Source organism: Amblyomma mixtum, chromosome 2 (assembly GCF_055824585.1).
Source record: "Amblyomma mixtum isolate Tamu chromosome 2, ASM5582458v1, whole genome shotgun sequence".
NCBI lineage: Eukaryota > Metazoa > Arthropoda > Arachnida > Ixodida > Ixodidae > Amblyomma > Amblyomma mixtum.
In genome coordinates, this window is record NC_143013.1 from 37432689 (window position 1) to 37446904 (window position 14216).

A 14216-nucleotide genomic window follows, 5' to 3' on the forward strand; every position below is an offset into this window, starting at 1 on the left:
AAGCGAGGAGATTCCGTTTAGTGATGATGAGATTTGAGTCCGTACGTGTGAGGTGGACGGTAGCTGCCGCCTTATCAGGAAAACGCACGAACACCCGGATGAAGAGGTCACAGCACGCGCGCTCCCAGGCTGGGTTTGCGCAATTCCTTTTGTGAATCTGTCACGTCTCTCCGGAAACGAGGGCTAAATCCTGAACTTGTTGACTCCTCTTGACGCGTGGAGCTCGCGGCTTTTGGGCTGGCTGAAGTCAAAACAGTCAACTGCGCAGTTTGATATAGGGATCTAAACATAGTTACAGCGAACTTTATTTGTGCTGAACACGCGGAATAGCTACCATAATGTTGATGTAATTGCGCCTGTGCCGACTATCACATCAAATCTTACCTTATTCTCCCTGTAAGCAGAATTAACTCACTGGGGTTGGTGCGTCTTAGCAAGGTTATTTAGTTACAGGTGATTCTTCATGACAAAAGTATAGAATTATGCATAATGAAATAAATATGTATAATTCTGAGCCAAACTGCAGCTTCGTTTGCACACAGGACAAGGACAGTATAATGAAACGCACATCAGCATTTTGCACACTGTACCACCCGTTTGTTCTTAACCATTACTTGTATTCTTAAGCGTCACAGAGTGGGTAACGAAGTTCTTTTGAGCAACAAATTATGCGATAGGGGTGTCATTATACTGATGGTAGCGCGCTAAGCTGCCTTTAACCCTCCGCTACAATTGTTGAAAATGATTTTCGTGTTCAATTTTGACACTGGAGAAAACAACGAAATGTTAACAATACACTCTTGGTACTCGGTGCAATCGCCAATGTCATGTGTGCTTCGTCAGTATTTTATTCTCCAGTGTGTAAAATAGCACCAGCTAAACTCAGAATTGTGCTTAGATGAGATCAACGAGCTTTTGTATGAGCCACAACCTGGAAGAAAAGAAGGCCTCAAAAATGCAATAGAAGCTGGATTCATTTATCCCAGGCAAGCAAACTACAGTGACTTATGGTTCTTTCCTTAACGGATAACGAGTGGGTATTGGGAAAGGTTGAATATGTGAATACCACATTTTGTTGTAGCCGCGTTTCCTGTCAAACTTGTATTTGTTGTTGCGATTCGTTCTTCCCGCCCCGTTAGCAGGAAAGCTGAAACAAAAAATTCATTTCTCTTTTAAATTAATGTGAGGAAGTATAATTCAAGCAATGGCAGCGCACTGAAGCAAAATTGGGAAAGGGCACCCTGGAACGACGAACTCTAAGGATGGAGATAGAACAAAGTAAAAATTGAAGGAAGAAAGGAGCAAGCTCTATTTAGGAATAACAAGGATCAGTTCCGCTTTTAGAGGGTTCCATTGGCTATAGTTTTACAATCTCTCCGTTTGGGTTAACCACAGTATCGCCACTCCCTAACATGGATTAAATAAGCAAGCCTATTTCCTCAGTCCTTACTGGAATCGCGCCCTTGGAATTCAGGCCTAAAGATGCGTTTCTAACTCCTCAACATTACTGCAATCATGAAATCCCGTTCCCGCCTTTTCCTTTTTGATTCGGGTTTACGCCGAAAGCGCCAGAACTTCCGCTAACAATTTGGCGGCCAAAGCCACGCAGCCTCCTTCCTGTACAACGAAAGTGGCCACTGCCCGTTCATAAGGCCTGCAGAAAAGAGCAATAACATGAAACCTCGGCAAAGACCGTTCTCCTGTTTATTCGATTATGTTGTAACAAAGTTAAGCGCCCGAGGAGCCCTTAGGCAGAGGCGGCCGTGGTGTAGAAGGAAGGCTGCCGGCATCCACGTCAAGTTGTCAAGAAAGCGGGGCAGTCAGCCTCCCCTAAGTGCTGCTGCCCTGCCCGCTGCATGCGACAACGCTTTGGCGTCGACAGCGCGTCGCAAACGTCGTCGACAACGAGGCGCCTTTTAAGGGAAGGGAGGTGGGGGTCGCCCTCCTACAGAGGAGTCCAGCGGGGGCTTAGGGCCTCGAGACATTTAATGCGCTCTCGTGGCCCCCAGAGTGGCGCCCGGTCCTTTTCTTTAGTTGCATGGGTCCGGCGTGACAGTGTCCTCTAGAAACTCCTCCATTTCATCCCTCACCCCCACTGCCTTTCAGTCTGCCGAAAAGCGGCTGCATAACCTTTAATGTCTCCTCCCGTTCTTCGGCGCACGACGCGCGTAGGAAAACAAGCGGAATTCCTGACAGGTCGGAATAAACAGCGCTCGAAAATTTCGTCGCGCGTACAGGTCCCCCCCCCCCCCCCCCCCCCCCTTGTCGTTTGTGGATTGAACTGAAGCCGACGGAAAGCTCCTTACGGTCGGCGAGAACCTTGAAAGACAAGCTCCTCGTTCTTTCTGGCGGGATTTGAAGCAATACTCGGTGGCGGCTTTCGAGACAAAGACCCCTCGCGAACGAACGTTCTTCGACGCCGCGTCTACTGCCAACCTACAGCGGTGGGAACGCACGTGGGGTAACGGGAAGCAAAATAGCGTCAGCAGTTGGCCAACTACAAAGTGACGAAAGTGATATGCGAAGCTTTGCTGAAAGCCGGGCAGCCCTTCGGCGCAAAAATAGCGCGGCCTCAAGTACAGCTCTTATCTTCGAGACAGGGGCCCGCTAGAAAAGGCATTAATATGCGACGCCAGTGCCAGGCGAAACGGTGAAACTCTGGCGCGTACAAAGAAAGGGCGGCAAAAAGACACTGGTAGCATAATTTAATCAAAGAAGCTCGAGCTTACTGGTGACGTAACGCAAAGACAAAACGCCGGAAGCCGTGTATGATTGAGGCGCCAGGAGCTCGCGCTTTGCTCGCTCCAGCGCTGGCGCATATAAGCCTCTTGTTTCTGCCACCCGTATATCCCGCTCGTTGTCGGCCGGCCCTCCAGCCGACAACTCCCGTGGTTCCTTCGGAGCTCCCTGGCTCCATTCCTCTCCATCCCCAAAGGGGAGTGCTCGGCGAAGGAATGAAACTACACAGTACGGGACGCGATACTGACGCCCACACACGCACGAAGCGGCGTTCCTCCTTCTGTTATCTTCTCTTCGTCTGTCTCTGTGCTCCCAGCAATCCGAGCAGTCGGAGCTCTCCAGACAGCTGCGGCGGCGACGCGAGCTAGCGAGCGGCAACGCTGCGCGCCGAGCATTATCTAGCCGCCCGGTTTACGTGCTCTGAAAGCGGGAGAGGGTCCCACGATATGCCCCGCCATCGAGCGGTGCCTTGCTTCCCCCCCCCCCCCCCCCCCGCCTTCTGCAAGGCGACGAGAGGAGCCTAGAGGAGCTTCTGCTTCTACGGCCCTGCAGCCGGAGACACCGGCTCAGAATTTCTAATTCATGCCTGGGCCCTCAGCTGGAGCCGCCTAGTGGCGACGGTAAGAAACGTGGTGCATGAAAGAAAGCACAGCCTGTTTATGGGGGACTCGCGGTGTCAGTGTTACTTCTGTGGAAGCACAGGTGGGGTTCTTCATGTTCATGTGACCAATGGGAATTGCTACAGAAATTTGCAAAGGTAGAGCATTAAAACAAACATGGGGGGTAGCTGAAGAATAACATTTACGCATTGCTGACTTGTGGATAATACTTTTATACGTTTTTCGTGATAAATACTGGCGCACATTAGTTTAAATAGACTACTTCATGAAGACCCAAAAGCCAAATTTGAAATCACGGATTATTTCAATGCAGGTCCAGAATACAGGGAAAGCTTCCTCATCGATGTTGTGCCAGGCAGAATGGTAATTCAGAATATATTCTTAGAACGCGGACTGTTTTACATGTTAGTTCCCCAGGGCACCAATGCATAATGCCTTTCTTGCCTAACCTAGGGAGCGCTGACAGAAGCGCTGAAAGAGTTCCTGCTGGAAGAACCGAAATAAGAGGTTTAATTTTTGTATTAAATATGTTCTCTTATAACCTTTACTGTTGACACCTGCCAGCTGAGCAGATATATGTTGCACCAAGGTACTTGGCAGAAACTTTTTTTTTATCCACAGGACAACAAAGGAAAAAAACCATGTGCATATAGACGCAAGAACCAGCCACAAAAAATATGCACGCTCATCTCTCTTGTCTATAAGTCATCATAAAAACCGAAAGCAGTGAATAAATAATCGCCATGATATATTAGACAACCAGGGATTACATTTAGGCTCGCGAGAAGAGAAAGCAAGGAAGTACGAAGGACTGAGAAACGAATTGAAGCGAGACGAGAGGAGACAGAAAGGTGACGACAAGTGCCTTTCGTGCCTTTTGATTCGCGTTACTTTCGCAAGTAAAAAGCGACTGGGTCGACGGCTGGTATAGAAAAATCGGGCCGTGCCTCGGCTGACAAATGATGGGACTCCCCTGCCTGACGGGGCGAGCGAAGCCTGCGCGACTTCTGTAGCGCAGAGCGGCTGAGCGGAACGCGGCAACTGCGCCATTTTTCTCCAAAGTGTCTCCGCGAAAGTTCTGCGGTTTCCATAAAAGCTCGGGGACGCCCTATAGCTCGGCGCTGCCAACTTAGGCGGGTAAGGGAAAAAGAAAATGGTAAGCCGGTTGGGTACCGCACTTGTTTAACTCATTGGCAGGTTAGCGACTAGTAAATGTAACGTCAAACTTTCTACTCCCAAGTTTTCCTGAGCTCTAGCTTCCATTTACTAAAGCTTCTATCCTGGAACAACCCCACGACAGGCGGCCAGTCATTCTGGCGGCAAGCTGAACCGAAATAGCTCGCACGCCATCAAACTATGGCCACGATTAAAAATAGTTCTTTACTTGGAATTGTTCGGTTTGGAGAAGTTAGAGCAACTTCTGTCGACTTTCTGTCGATAAGTTCCAGTTTGAACTTACTCCTGTAATTTTTTTGCATGCCATCACAAAATTTGCATATGGGCCGCCCGCTTCGAAAATAGTACTCGAATTTGGCTTCGGAGTAATTGCTCCTTATGGATGTGAAAGAAATGGTAGGGTTTTAATATAGCTCAACCGAGTAGTCGAACGAAAACATCTGTTTAGCCTGATTGGCTTACAATTTTGCTTTTGCTGGGTCGTCGGCACGTCTGGCGACGGTATTAGACTGAGGTTAAGACCTGACCGAGGTTAAGATCTGTTCGCACTTCAGATGGAATATGATGAAGACGACGATGTGCAATGCACAGCACGAGAATGTGTTTCAGGTTGACACGCGGGGCGATCGGCTTCGGAGATAGTATAGTGTTTTCGCCGCCACGGGTTCGAATCCCAGTCGCGACAACATTTAGTTTATTTATTTATTTGTTCAAGGTCAAAGTCAAGGCTTCAGCAATGGCCCAGCTTTTGCAGGTTTGCTCGTGAGGTAGAGCCTTCTCTCTAGAAATAAATATCACCAAAACAAGGAAAAAAAGAAAGAAAGCAGGAAGAAAACGGAGAAATAATTTAGGAAGGAAGGAAGGAAGGAAGGAAGGAAGGAAGGAAGGAAGGAAGGAAGGAAGGAAGGAAGGAAGGAAGGAAGGAAGGAAGGAAGGAAGGCAAAAACAAAGAACGAAATAAAGGAAAAAGAACGGAGGAAAAAGAATGCTAAGAATGAAAGTAAGGTGAAAGAAAGAGGGCAAGAAAGGGAAAAGGAAGAAAGAAAAAGACAAAGAAGGAAGAAGAAAAGAAGGAAGAAGAAAAGAAGGAAGAAGAAAAGAAGGAAGAAAGAAAGAGGAACATTACTGTTCCCTCCTGTTTATTCCTTGTTACATTTTAAAAGACCCTGGACCTCTCTTGACAAGCTCACTTTTATGCATCCATCAGCACGCTTAAAGCATTCTGCGAGAACATTTTATCAAACGGCGCAGTTTGACGCTAAGCTCTGGGCACGACACGCAAAGTGACTGCATACCGTCAAGCCTATTTTCTGAGCGCATTTAGGTCAGCCGCTAATCCTGCCTACTATAATGACGGGTTATAACGGTGTGATTTTGAATGCAGTTACGGGATCAACACTAAAGAAAAAAATTGGTCCTGACGGAAGACAGGAAGAGATGTGGGCCATCGAAAAAGCCATTTCCGGCCAATGCGTCTCTTAGTAACGAAGCTGCCAAGCGAAGTCTTCACTTTCACTGCCACCTGACATCGCGCGCGAATTTTTCATCGGTAGTTTCATTGCAGGTTGGGAAGGAAGTCTAGAATTTTGAAGTGACGAAGGTAAGTATTGTATGCCGCTTTGCCGGTTCGCCAAGTGACAGACCTTGTTGCTGCTTTGAAGTGCGGTAGTGAAGTTGTAAGCTACAGTTATTTATAATTTGTCTACTTTAGCCTCATATCCTGGTAGCGAGATAAATCTCAATTTCGTCTCTGGCTGCAGGAAAAGAAAACAATCTAAAAAAAAGTCACGGGGGTCTGCACGGGTGCTATTTTTAGTGCGCGAACAAATTGCTGCCTTCATCATCAATTGTGCTCTCGTTACAGGTAGTCTTTGCCAATTCCATTGTTGCATCCAACGTTTCAGACCGAAGTTGACGGCTCACCTCATTTACGACTGGAGAGCAGCGCGCAGTACATCACTCTTGTTGTGGTTTTCAGGCATGAACAGCTTAGCACTTATTCTTTCTGCAACGATCTTGCATCGTCTGCATCATCTCGTTTCAACTGGGCTTACGAGAAAAATGCGAACACCCTGCTCGACACCTCATTTGGGCGCGACATAGCTTCCGATGGTTTTAGACCGAATTTAAATGCATGAATTTGTATTCAAGCCCAGGCTGGAGGAAGTAAAGCTTAGGAGAGGTCCTCGCTATTCGAGCTGCACAACAAGAAGTGTGCCAGGAGACACGTGTTCTCGCAAGGACTACTGAGAGTCTTTAGCCGACGGCCCGGCCAATAGAAAAGTTGGGCGTAGCGGCATCGTCTGCTGCATTGTCTGCTGCGCATGCCTAAACACATTGAGACGGCGGCAACTAGCAAGGGGAGCACTCACATCCGGCTTCAAAAGTATCACATAAAGGCATCTCCAAAATTCTTTTCTTCCTCTATAAAGCCGAAGCATTCCGGAACACAAAGTCCCCAGAATACCTCACCTAGGGATGATGATGATGATGATGATGATAATGTGGCCTTCCCTTTGAAACGGGCGGCCGCCTAAAAAAAACAAAAAACGCGCCATCTGTTGGCTGCCAGTAGCGAACATTGCATAACTCGGTGTGGGTATTTTAAACTTGTAATTACGAGAAAACTAGAGAGTCCAAGACAAAATCCGGCCTTTAAAATGATTCCTGCATGCCCTCAAATCGACTACAGTGGTGCCTCGTTTACATCAATGTTTTGGTTCCCAGAAAAAATATCCCTAAAGCGAGTCATTCGTGATAACAGAACGTGAAGAAAATAAGAAGTAGGTTAACAAAAAACACCTTATGATTACGGTCTCCTTCTGTACATACAAGGTGAGCAGTGAAGTTTAAATCAGGCAAAATCTTAACCCCTAGAACTTCATTCCTGTAGTCGCCTTTATCTTAAAGATATCGCGGAGGAATCTGATTCATCTAGTGGTCCATGAGACACATGATATTTTCTCATGGTGGAATAATGTAAATGTACTACTACGAATGTTCACATTCTATCAAGTGATAGTACATAGCTGTTCTTGGCCTACTGATAGCTGGTCAATGCGATTTTCAACATTGGGCATGCTTCAGAAGAGTTTTATTTCACAGGTGTTCATGGCAGTACGGCATATGATAAGGTGCATCAACTAGTGCCCTTGGCACTCTAAAGCATGAAGGCAGAGAAAGAAAAGAGGCGTAATTAAGCCATTTTCAGTTTCGCATTGCCTCTTAATTGCTGGTATCCTGCTCTCAAAATACTGGAAAGAAAATATTCGGTTGGGGCAGTGGAGGTTTTTTTCTCATCGTTTTTGATATTAACGGGCAAAAATGCATGGAATCGAACGGCCTCTGCCCGTTTCTATTCTGGCCATTTCGCGGGCAGTGAGTATCCATGCTAATGAAGCAAATATATTGAAGAAGTTTTATCCCCTCCAGAACTGTTCATAATTCGAGTCGTCCTACGGCTATTAAAAAAAACAAAAAGATACTTTGTACCGAAAATTCGAAATTTTGGCGGCGATTTTGAGCATGCAACGAAGTGCGGCTTGGGGTCATAGCAGTGCCAGCTAGAAGTGTTTTTCCACATTTTCCTGAATATTTCTTTGCCTTTTCTTCACGAAAAGGTGCCGCGGGCGTTCTAAGCTACGTCTTTGTCTTCGTGAGATTTTTGGACATGTCTGCCATGCGTCGAGCCTTTATCTTGAGCGGCGGCAATCGAGTTTGGCTGTGCGCAGCAATAATTACTCCTTATGTTATGATAGTAGTAATAAGGCTTACAAATTGTGTTACTTAAATGTAACATCAATTCCAGGTTATGTTTCCCTTTAATATTTCCCAGAAAAACGCGTCACAAAAATGAACTCACCATACAAGAATACTTCTGCGCTAATAATACCTTTATGTTCTCTTTTTTTCCGCCAGCTATGCGGGAGTGGAACTCCCGTGATGTTTCAGTGATTGTACAGCCAACTACTGAAATATTTTTGGCGCTAACTGGCAAAAGTGTATTGTCAGGGAACAAACTGTGATTTTTTTTCTTTTTTTACTTCTTCTAACATTTTGGGGGATTTTCCATGTATTTGTATTTCCATGTATTTATTTTTATTTCTCGTGACCATTTATGAAGTGAAAAAGTGATGATTTTTCATGCGATATCTTTGTATTGCCTTTTTCCAATGCCTTTTCCGATTGTCCCCACAATTTTCACTGTCCTTTTTGCACACTTGAAATTGTCTTTATGCCTGGTCGACTGCCGATAAAACGCACTCCTGCAAAAATCCCCAAAAAGATATGAGCAGTATAAATAAATAAATAAATAAATAAATAAATAAATAAATAAATAAATAAATAAATAAATAAATAAATAAATAAATAAATAAATAAATAAATAAATAAATAAATAAATAAATAAATAAATAAATAAATAAATAAATAAATAAATAAATAAATAAATAAATAAATAAATAAATCGCCCCTCCGTGTCGTCTTTCGCTTCAGCCAAGAAATCACAAGGGTAGGCGATTTAATCTTAAAAGTTTTCCCAATAGTTATGTAAACCTCGGTGCTGACGACACGAAGGCCGTCTCACGCGCCCTAGCAGCGCACCCAGACTGGTTGCGACAACGGGCATGCGTTAACATCATCAGCAAGCTTTCCCCAAAGCGGGAGCCGTATTTCACGAACGCCAGCCATCGTGCGCAGACATGGACAGAGTGCGCGGGGTAATGCAGGTAGGTCACGTAGCCGGCGTAATTGGCGTGGACCAGCGGCGTGGAACTGTATGAGCCCGTTCGGGAGCCCTGTCCTTGCGACACACGCGCCTACTTATTGTACGACGGGACCACTGCGGGTTGCCATGGGGACACGAAGGCAGGCGTCACGATGTCAAATGTCTCGTTGGCCCGTTTCCTTGCACGCGCGTGCAGTGTATGCAGTACGCGCGCGACACAATACTGCGTATTTGCTCCGAGGAGAGCTCTGGCCCACTCCTACGTGCGAGGTACCGTCTTTGTCAAAAGTAACCAGGCTTCATGGTTTGGTTCTAGCTTGTATAGTGGCGCCCTTGTGGCCTTCCTAAAGCTCAAATGGTTTTGGAAGGTAAGAAGACCTCCAGTCTTTACCTTTACCGACCATTCCAGCTTCAGAGAAGCCGTAAGGGATCCTCTGTACGAGCTAGAAGCAAACCATGAAGCCTGGTTACTTTTGACAAAGACGGTCCGTCATTGGAAAGTGAGGGCTGTTTAGTTCGAAGCGCTAATTACAAGCCTGAAGAACGCAGGGCTTGTGTGACCCTGAAACCGTAGCCATCGATAGTGCTCTCAATGTTCGTTGACGCCTCATGTTTGAAGGACTGCGACAGATAGGCGGCCCACTCACAACTCATGCAAACTTTATACAGTCACAAGTCACCCTAATTTGGTTTCCTTAATACATTTTTAGTGTTGCGTTGGAGAACATGCTCTCCTTGCATGTAATACAAAGAAAGTGGTCAATGGCAGGATTTCCTTTTCTGTGGCAGAATGTAAGGAATTAATTGAAGAAAATTATCTAGAAATTAAGGAAACAGTGTGATTGAGCGAGACTGATTTGGCGTTGAGCCTTTCCTCTACTCTCATCGACACCATCATACTCCCCTTTCTCCTGAGGGTTCTTCACTGATATCAGCGGATTAACTTTAAAGGTTCTCTAAAGAGAAACATGAATTCGTCTTTTTACCGCGGGCACTCGATGTGCACGTTTCGAGGATCCTTAGAAACTTGGAATTATTGTCCTGTGCGGCCAATTTCCCTAATTAAAGCCGGATTAAACATCCAGGCTCCCACCTTTTCTTGAACGCACCGCAGACGGCAGGAGGAGTCAACCAACCTTTCAGCCAGTCCCGTGGCGGCTTGCCGCTCTACCATCGGCGGTGTGATACGCAGCGATCTGCGAAAGGTCGAATTTGGGCCTAATTTGCAGCTATGCTGCAAATTAGGCCTGCCATTGACCATTGACCACTTTCCTGCCATTGACCACTTTCTTTGTATTACATGCAAGGAGAGCATGTTCTCCAACGCAACACTAAAAATGTATTAAGGAAACCAAATTAGGGTGACTTGTGACTGTATAAAGTTTGCATGAGTTGTGAGTGGGCCGCCTATCTGTCGCAGTCCTTCAAACATGAGGCGTCAACGAACATTGAGAGCACTCTAACTGGATTTATTTATTCAAGAAAATCTAGAAAAACTAAATGAAAGCGAGAGCGAAGCCGCCACGCGACAGCCTGAAAGGCACACCACGCATTAGTTGACTCCTACTTTCAGAGGTGAGTTCAGAAAAACACGGGAGCCGGGACATTTAATCCGATTTAAACTATAAAGTTGGCCGCACAGGACAATAATTCGAAGTTTCTAAGAATGCTCGGAACGTGTAGATCGAGTTCCCGCGGTAAAAAGACGAGTTCATATTCCTCTTCACTGCACCTTTAAGCGCAACAAAACTGTGATATCGTTGTGCTTTTACTGTACCAGCTGATAACTGCCATGTGTGCGCAAGTTGTATTTATGTATACGCTGTATGGCTGCGTGAATATTTGTAACAAGCCATAAAAGGCTGTACATGAGCTTTGTTTCACAAAGGCAGTTCTTATGCCGTGTAAATCGGCTTCTTTTTTATAGTAAACGGCGCTCGTTGTAGCCTACGCGGTACAGAAGGCTTCGTTAGTGTCCGATTTGCGGGAGGGTAGCCATAATATCCGCGCATAATTAAGAAAAGAGTTAGATGGGTTTCGTTGAAGAAGCCCTCTTTTTAATCACTGCGCTCGAACCTTGCCAAGGAAAGCCCGAGAATATTGCTGCGAAGAAGCGTCATATTTTTATTTTATTTATTTATGGCATACTGCAGGCCGTGAGGCCCAAGCAGGAGTGGATACAGAACAGAACACAAAATGAGCAATAATACCAAAGTGCAAACAGAAAACGAGCAGCGCGAAATGACATGGAAAAGAAAAAGAAACTAACAAAACAAACTAAAAACAAACTAACAATGTTTACTTATCAAATAAAGAGACCGTACACACGAAGCTGGTAAGCTGTTCCAGTCACTGATGGTTTGCGGAAAGAAAGAGTGCTGAAATAAGTTAGTCTTTGCAAAGTACGGGGTCAGAGAAAGGGGGTGGGAGTGTCGGGTTTGTCTGGTGTTCTGTAAATTAAGATACGGCGAAGAATTAATTCCAAGTTTATGGTTAAATAACAAAAATAAGAATTTCAACCGAAGAAACTTGTCCCGGGACTGAAGGGTTGGTATGGAATTCGACTGCATTAATGCAGAGACGGAAGCAGTTCTATTGTATTGCGAAAACATGAATCGCACAGCTTTCCTTTGGATCCGCTCAAGTGCTTATATATTAGTGAGAGTATACGGGTCCCATACAATGCACGCGTATTTGGGATAATTCGCTAAAAGAAAAGTGAGGAAAATATCAGTTGGCTTGTATTAGCAGGGTACTGCGTTCTGACCATAAACACACCCCACTCGCCGAAAAACTGAGCTTTTTTAATGCGTAAGCATTACTTGCCTCATGTGCGGAGTGGACAGAAGATGTGCGCTTTCGGTGGGCACTTACCCGAGCTTACCAGAGTTACCCGGTAACTCGGTTACTCGGTAGTAAATCGGGAAAGCTCGGGTAAATTGGTAGGAGCGCCGCGCAAGCTGCAGCCAGTGGAAGGAAGCTCGGGTGAGTTCGGAGTAGCGTCGTGCCAGCTGCGTGAGAAGTTGCTCGGAAAGAGCAACATGGGTCGCACAATCCCTACGGGTGGCTGTGACACGAACAGCCTCCGGCCAGTGCAGTGACGCATCACTTAACCGCTGCGCCATTGCGCTGGTAGTCGTATCAGGATTCGCCACCATCAATGAATATTAAGTTGAGAATTACCAATTCTGCACATACGGTCATTAAACCACGTATCTCCGAATGGTGTGCAGTTTGGTGGCCAACGCGAACTAAGTTACGCAAACGAACAGAATAAGTCAGACATAATCAACCACAAGTGCAGCAACGGAAGCAGTAGTGGAGTACAATGCTTTCGCATTCGTAGCACTTAAGGAGACTTTAGTGTCCCAGGTAGTTTGTTAAGCTAGAAAAGACAGGTGGCGCCATCGTCGGCCTTTTACGCAAGTAAAATGCTTGCGTCCAGACAGATTTTTAAGTGCGGGTCAAAGATACTAGATTCCACCGCAATATAGTTACTATATACTATATACAGGAAGAAGCAGGGACTTAATTTTTGTTTGGAATAATACTCGCAAGCAGCAGATCTCAGTGTTCTTTCGAGGTGGAAAAAATTGGCACTTGTGGAGCATTGCCCCTTCAGCTCCTCACTAATAGATAATGAGGATCATGAGGATCATGAGGAGAATTATGTGGATAATAATGAGTTTGTGTCATGCAAAATATGCTAAGGCTGCTTAGTTAAAATATTTGCGGCACTTTTATGATTTGCATGTGTATGAACGCTATGCTTTATTAGCCCTGTGTTATGATTCGTCCCTTTACGTTTAATCTGAATGGAGTATTTTTTCACAGTTCACTTTCGAATGCAAGATTCAGCCATATCTGCAAAGAAGATGTTATCAGGCGAAAATGACGGCCGTTGGGCTCAAAAACTCTTCCGCGAGTGCTGCGGCTCGATCTGCAGTGCGATATGTGGTCCAGCAGATATTACCATGCGCGTGCGATAGCGCTTTCTCAGTTTCCGGGGCAGCAAACAGGGAGCGCACGCAGGCACAACAAGCCTCAGCGCACAAACTTCGGTTAACGAGCTGAAACTCATCTTCGGCTCTCACAAACGGCCGATAGGAATCTCCATAACAACAGGCAGGCAGTCTATCCTGCTCCTGCTCACTGTGGTAGAAAGGCGGACGACCATTCGGCCGTCAGAAAATGAAGGCGATTCGTTAACGGCCACCCGAAAGCAAGCTTGTTCTCACAAAGACGTTGCACCTGCTGCTCCGTTGTCAAAAATGAGGACACTGTCCAAGTGCAGAGGGAAGCGAGGTTGCTCGCACACTCACTGGGCAAGTGGCTGAAAGATTTATCGGAGGAGAGTGCAGTGATAATCATTCGGGTGCATGGATTAGTAGGCTATTGTGCACAGGTATGCAAAATGCCTCCCAGCACGCACTCGGTCTAGAGTTGCTCTAATTTGAGCTGGTTTGCTGCTCATCGCGTGATTGCATCAACGGAAAAAATCGAGGACAATGTCTATTGAAACTGGACAAGGCTAGTAGCGATCAATGGCCGGCGTCAGGAAAACAAAAAATAATGCACGATTTTTTATTTGTCGTTTTATGACACCTAGTATGGAGTGATTAGTCATTTGCATCCGCCCAAGCACAGTCATACGGCTACAAAAGAAAGCTATGTAGTTTCCATCGAAACTTGACTATTAGAGGGTGTAGGGTAGCAAATCGATTATTCTTCCGGTTAACCTCTCTGCCTTTCCTCTTCTACCTCTTCCTCCTCCTCACAATTAGAGGAACATTCATCCTGGTCCGAGGTTTGAACCTGGGGCCACCGCGTCACGGTCTCAGTTGCTCTACCAATAGAGTTAACCGAGTCGCCTAACATATGACAGGACGAGAACGAATTTATCAACAACTCGAAGTGGGAGCGCTGTTGGTGCAATGTGTAGGGTAATCCTCCAA